Below are 6,000 nucleotides of genomic sequence, written 5' to 3' on the forward strand. Positions count from 1 at the left end.
AGCACGAAAATATATCAGATATTTCCGCAAAGTTTGTCTAAGTTTTAAATAATTCTTGAGGCGATTGCGTTTGTTTACCTGGTTTCAACCATTTTCAATTCTCCTCGGTATTTTACGACACGTGCGGCTAAACATTAAAGGAACAGATGTTTTAACGTTTTTATACGTTGGTCAAGTGATTTTGGTTAGAGTAATCTTTTTTTGGACTGGAAATTATTCAAGCATAAAATATAACATCAAATGATTTACGACATCTTAAAGATATAAAATTTACTAATAATAAACTGAAATCGAGATATGTTTCTATGATTCGTTACTCACTATTCATTTCAAACCTCATAAAGGTTCAAGATAAATTTTGGACGTTCCCAAGTAGTCAATTTACATATTGATACATAATTGATTTTAGGTATAAGAGATCAAATTGAAAGAATTTAGGTTTCGCATAGAATTCGAAATCACTTCGTTTAAAGGATTCACAATTTTCATTGAATCTGTGTAGAAATAGAGCAAAAATCTGTGAAATTCCTCAACATGAAAATAAAAACATTAGAACGAACACTCATTGATACAAGCAGCACTCAAACTCAAGAACCTCATATAAAAATCACATATAAAACCAAGTAACAAAGTTTGGCCGAACTTATCCAGAGCTCACGGAATTTCATCTTGGAAATATTGCAAGTTTCAACACTTTGATAGCGATAGAACAAGAAGCGTAAAATGTCTTTTTGGATCAAGAATTCTTTACCAGAACCTCCTCCAACCATTGGATCTGAGAGGAAAACAGATAGATAGATATATACAAAATTTATATGTTCACCGATAATAATACCTACTTGAAATGGAACTCAAGTTCAACTGACGTTGATTCAGAACTTAAGTTCAGAGTAATAAACATAGATAGAGGAGTATACGCAATTTTTACATGTCCCCAACATGGTTAGATTACGTTGTCGGAATGCGATATATTTTCAAATCTACAATTTTACTATATCGTTATGAATGTATATTATATTGAATGAAATATCTTTATTTGACTGATTCCCGATTGAATATGCAACTTTGAATATTTGGAATCCTAATTGTCGAATTTATAATAAGCAGAATATTTATATTTTCTGTAGCTACCTGCTGAAATCCAAGGTTTGGCAACTTTTGCTCTCCTCTCATCGGTTATTTCACATCGTTTGGCGCGCTCGAAGTTTGTTTTCTGAATTTCTCATATATTTAGGTATTTATTTAAATATATTTTGAGTTGATATGAAACGTTGATTCACCATGGGACATAAAAAGTGCGTTCTTTGTGGAAAAACTCACGAATTGAATTAAATATCGTATCACTGATATATTTTCATTTCCGCTTGCTTCATGTCAAATTTGATAGTTCATGTTGGGGACAAAATTTGCTTACTGAAAATGACATATCTCTATCTAAATGTATTACTTTGAGAGTGTAACTTAGAGGAGCAAACTCTGTCATAAGTGTCATCAACGCGATTCCCACATATTTATGTGTTCTCTGAAATATTGAATTTCTGTCATTTTCGATAATTTCCTGGGACGATATTCCATTCTATGCACGACCATACAATCAATTTTCGCCTTTGAAATGGAAGGTCGGATCAGAGAAAGTTTTCAACGATAATTACCTATACCGATCAACTGCTAATTGCGTGACTATAATAATGATCGCGGTATATCTAATTGTTGTTAGAAACAATCCTGAGTGTGAAACGTCACGTTGCCGAACAAGAAATAAAACAATTATGCAAAAGGGAATTATATAAAAAGTCATCAGAATTACGAAAAAACTACCATTAAAAAGTTATTAAACAGTTTCTCGTACAAGTTAATTACGACTGTGTAATTATTGTTTTCACACCGAGAACTTCACCGGAATCACTTGGACTCAGTGTGATTTGCATTTGCCGATTAGAAACAACTCGAGCTATTCGTGAAGTAAAACACCAATTGATTTTAATTAATGTGAAAATCATTCAGGTTATGCAGAGAACAAAGTTCTTGTTCTAATTTACTTTGTCCTATTTGTAAGAGGGTATGATATTCTTAATTTCATTGATCATGATATTGATCCAAAAAATATAATCATTGATGTCAATCGATCTTCCAATAGTTCGAATAAACTTATTTAAACAACAATAATGTTCAAATACAGCTAAAAATACGAATTTTGAACAAATTCAACATATCATGTGAAATTTAGAATCCTCAATTGAGAAAAGAATTTCAAATAAGTGTGGGAAGTAGTTCTATATGAACTATAACTTATTTCAAAACCTATTTAACTATAAAAAAATTTTTAGTATAATTTTGATAAGAAAGAATTAACCTAAGTGTCTATCTAAGTGTCATCTTATATCCTAGATTGCGTCTATCCTAGAGACGATATTGCCATGGAGAATAAATATTTCATTCATATTTTGAAAAAAAATCTTAGGGTCAGTTGCACAATTTGCCTAAACATTGATTACTCTCTGATTTCTCAAGAGAAATCAGAAATTAATCGATGTTTAAATTTTAATCAATGTTTAGGCAAATGGTGCAACTGGCCATTAATTTTATAAAACTTGAAATTGATGTCATGAAATTCATAGACAATTATAATAAAATTTTTAAAATTTGATATTTTCCCTTTAAAAAATTGAGATAGATCATTTTTATGTTTGACTCTTGTGATCTTTTATATTTTATGGGGAAAGAAGTATCGAATATTGGGTACAATCGAGGGTACAATACATACTTTCGCCTATTTGAACAAAATGTAACAGAAACAAGGAAAAAGCTTTGTTTTGGAAGAAGAAATACAACGAAAATCATTTTTTAGGCTAACTTATCGTAAAAATTATAAAGAAGCAAAGAACACCACTTGGAGGTTTATAGCTGCCCAGTTCATAACTACATCAGAACTATTGAAATTGAGAAAATCCAATTTATATAGTAATTTTTTATCTTATAAGAAGTATAAAGATATATTTCTTGTTATTCCTTGGGCTTTGAATAATATTTTGAGCATCAGCATTCGAAACAAACTGACAATTCTGACAAAGGAGGATAAATGTTGTGAATTCAAACAATTTTTGTAGAAAATTCAAGCAATTAAGTACCTGTCTTAGTTTTCAAGAAAAATTCCCACTCTTTTGTTTATTATTTATACATTTATTATTGTTTTTTTTTAAATGAATATTTATGTTTTGCAACAATTTCATCATAAATAATTAACCAAGACAATATTCGATATTACGAAAATTGAATAACTTTTACATCAAAATTGTACATATATTCATATAAGCATAAAAAAACCGGATTGCCGCCATATTAATAATTACCCAAAAAGGACACCCCCAATGAAACTAATGCACATGTTTACGACACCCCGACAATACAAGATGTCTAGAATTTCATGAATCATATACACACATACGCGTTCCATACATAATATATAAGAACATATCACCCCTCAGTTTTTACCCTCATAATTGAGGCTTATGAAACAATGTGCGCAATGTTAGGGTTACAATTCCGTTCATCAAGAGAGAGCCTGTCTTGTCTTTCATATGCCCGGGATTTGGGGAACATTTATTTCACTCAAAGGGTGGCGAAATTCCTCTTTAGCGGAGATATACGACTCATACATCAAATTTTCTCATGAATACGATGAAACGAGAGATAACAGCTGGACTGTTTCATTGATGAATACTGGCCACTTCAAAAATAGAGGGAGATTGTTATCGGATGCACAATCTGGAGGATTTGAACTTGATGGATAGATTATAATGTGATAGTTGAATTGAGCAATAAATGCACTTTTTATTCGTGAAGAAGATTATTCGAAACGGTAGTTAGAACTCATTTGAAAAAAGAACTTGAAAAATTTAAAGCCATGAGAATAATTAGTAAAAGAAACATAAAATCATGGATAAAATAATAATGATTTCAATAGAAATAATAAACTTTGTGTTTGGTACAAGGAATTCTCAGATTGAAATAGAGTGAAATGTGAAATCATCTGTCCAGGTTTTCTTTTCTCAAAGATCGCAATCATGGAAATCAAATATTGAAAACTCTAAATTATCAAGAGTGAGAGATTCATTGATGTGGAATATTTTAGCCGAGAAAGTCATATCACATATTCCAAACTTAAAAATTTTTCAGAATTTCAGTGGAGTTATATTTTTTTTTCAGGGCATAATGAACAAATATACATACGAGTATACATATAAGTATAGAATAGGAACTGAGAATCGCTATTTAAAGGTGTTAAAAGATTTCATCATAATAGGTATCCTACTTTTGTCAATGGATGGTTATGAATTTCCAACCAAAAGGAAAAATTGAAGAAGACACCAAAACTTGGTGGTCGAAACAAGATTCAACGTAGATAATTAAAGAACTTGTAGGAAGAAAATCATATGAGAGATTAATGGAATGATTTTCAGAATCATGGCAGATATAAGTAAGGTTTCAGAAAATTGCAAGATACTCATTTGGATGACGGTACACACCAACAAGGATTTCTTGCAATCTACATTGAGGACTGAATGGAAGATGCAGATAAAAGAATCAACTTTACCGGGAGATATTTAAGGAAATACTAAATTTCAAAAGAAGATACTTTTGGTCTTTCAGTAATAAGAAACTAAAGAGGAACCAAATAGCTTTTCTCATTGCAATTTTTCTATTGGAGCGAATATCATTGAAATCATGTAGAAACACTTAGGTATCACAACTTTATATGACAAGTAAGTGATAGGAAGGAGTTCAATGATCGGAAAGCTATCAGAAGAAGAAAATTCTTCAATTGCATTGAAAACTGAATATGATGCAAGAAAGACTAACAACCTAGGAACCAAAAGAATTTGAGAAGCGCCAGGAGGACACAAAAAGACATCTACATAGAAGTCAACCTTTTTGAAGGCAAATTGAGCTGTACCACTTAGAGAAAGGGTTTTCCGGTACAGAGAAGATGCTGATCCGTCCTCAGAACACAGGTTGTACCAAATCAGGTAGGAACCTCCCAAAGATAATTTGAATAAATCTGAGAGAAGGTGAACCTCTCAAGACAGATTAACATATTTTACTTTGCATAATAAACACAAGATCTATCGAAACAGCACGTGCTATTGTTAGACTGCACACGACAGAGCACGCGAATAAGGAAATCGGCCAGGTATGCAAAACAGCAGGTACTTATGCAAAACGACCTGGAAGATCACGTGGCCCAAACAACCCCCGACTTCGTCAAACAGGGTGTCTATACCTATCGCAGATTTGCATAACGTACCTGTTATCATGTCCTTCAACGGTTTAATATCCTCAAACACCTGAGTCACAAAAGTAACAACAACTAATAAGAAAGCACTAGGGATGCACAAATTCAAATAACACTCAACATAAAACTGTCGAAACACAACACAATGACCGTATGGAATGAGCGTACACTAAACGGCGGGCATAAAACTATACAGGTGTCCATAAATAATAATTAAAACATGTGACTGTGTGGCGCGGACAACATGACCGCTTCGTGTTTGAGCTTCAACTGTTTCTGCATAATGTTGACAGCCAATGAGGGGCGGGACTAAGGGGGGATAACACCCCCACTCTGACACACCTGAAGAAGAGGGGAGAATGGTGGGGAGCAACGGAGCCCGGTTGAATGCTCTCGAAATAAGTTTAGAGTTAAGTTGGCAACAATTTCATTTTTCTTCGTCTCTTGATTGGGTTGCTCTCGAGGCGAATGGGGATATTTCATTAAGAAAAATCATTAATAATTCGGCTAGTTTCAATTAGCCGCGCATTGTGAATAATGCAGAAGTAACGAGTATGGGTGGAGGCGTGGATTGGTCTATTCGGTTATCCGACTCGAAGGGCCAGGAATTTCGTACGTAGCGTGATGTTCTGTTCCAATCAGTTTTTAGTTCTTGTGATCTTGTAGGATATTGGAAATGTCGTCCAGAGAATAAAGTGTTTCATAAT

The 6,000-nt window shown here is 33.0% G+C and overlaps 1 protein-coding gene across 4 annotated transcripts in view; it reads right to left on the bottom strand.

The window, feature by feature from the left end:
- LOC123674163 (zinc finger homeobox protein 4) overlaps positions 1-5,565 on the bottom strand; it is a 151,410-nt gene extending 145,845 nt beyond the window's left edge. For all 4 annotated transcript variants that reach the window (XM_045609077.1, XM_045609076.1, XM_045609078.1 and 1 more), the window contains exon 1: positions 5,306-5,565. The gene's annotated coding sequence lies outside the window, so the exon portion shown is untranslated. The remainder of the gene's footprint in view (positions 1-5,305) is intronic.
- Positions 5,566-6,000: the final 435 nt, after the last annotated feature.

The sequence above is a fragment of the Harmonia axyridis genome, chromosome 2 (assembly GCF_914767665.1).
Source record: "Harmonia axyridis chromosome 2, icHarAxyr1.1, whole genome shotgun sequence".
NCBI lineage: Eukaryota > Metazoa > Arthropoda > Insecta > Coleoptera > Coccinellidae > Harmonia > Harmonia axyridis.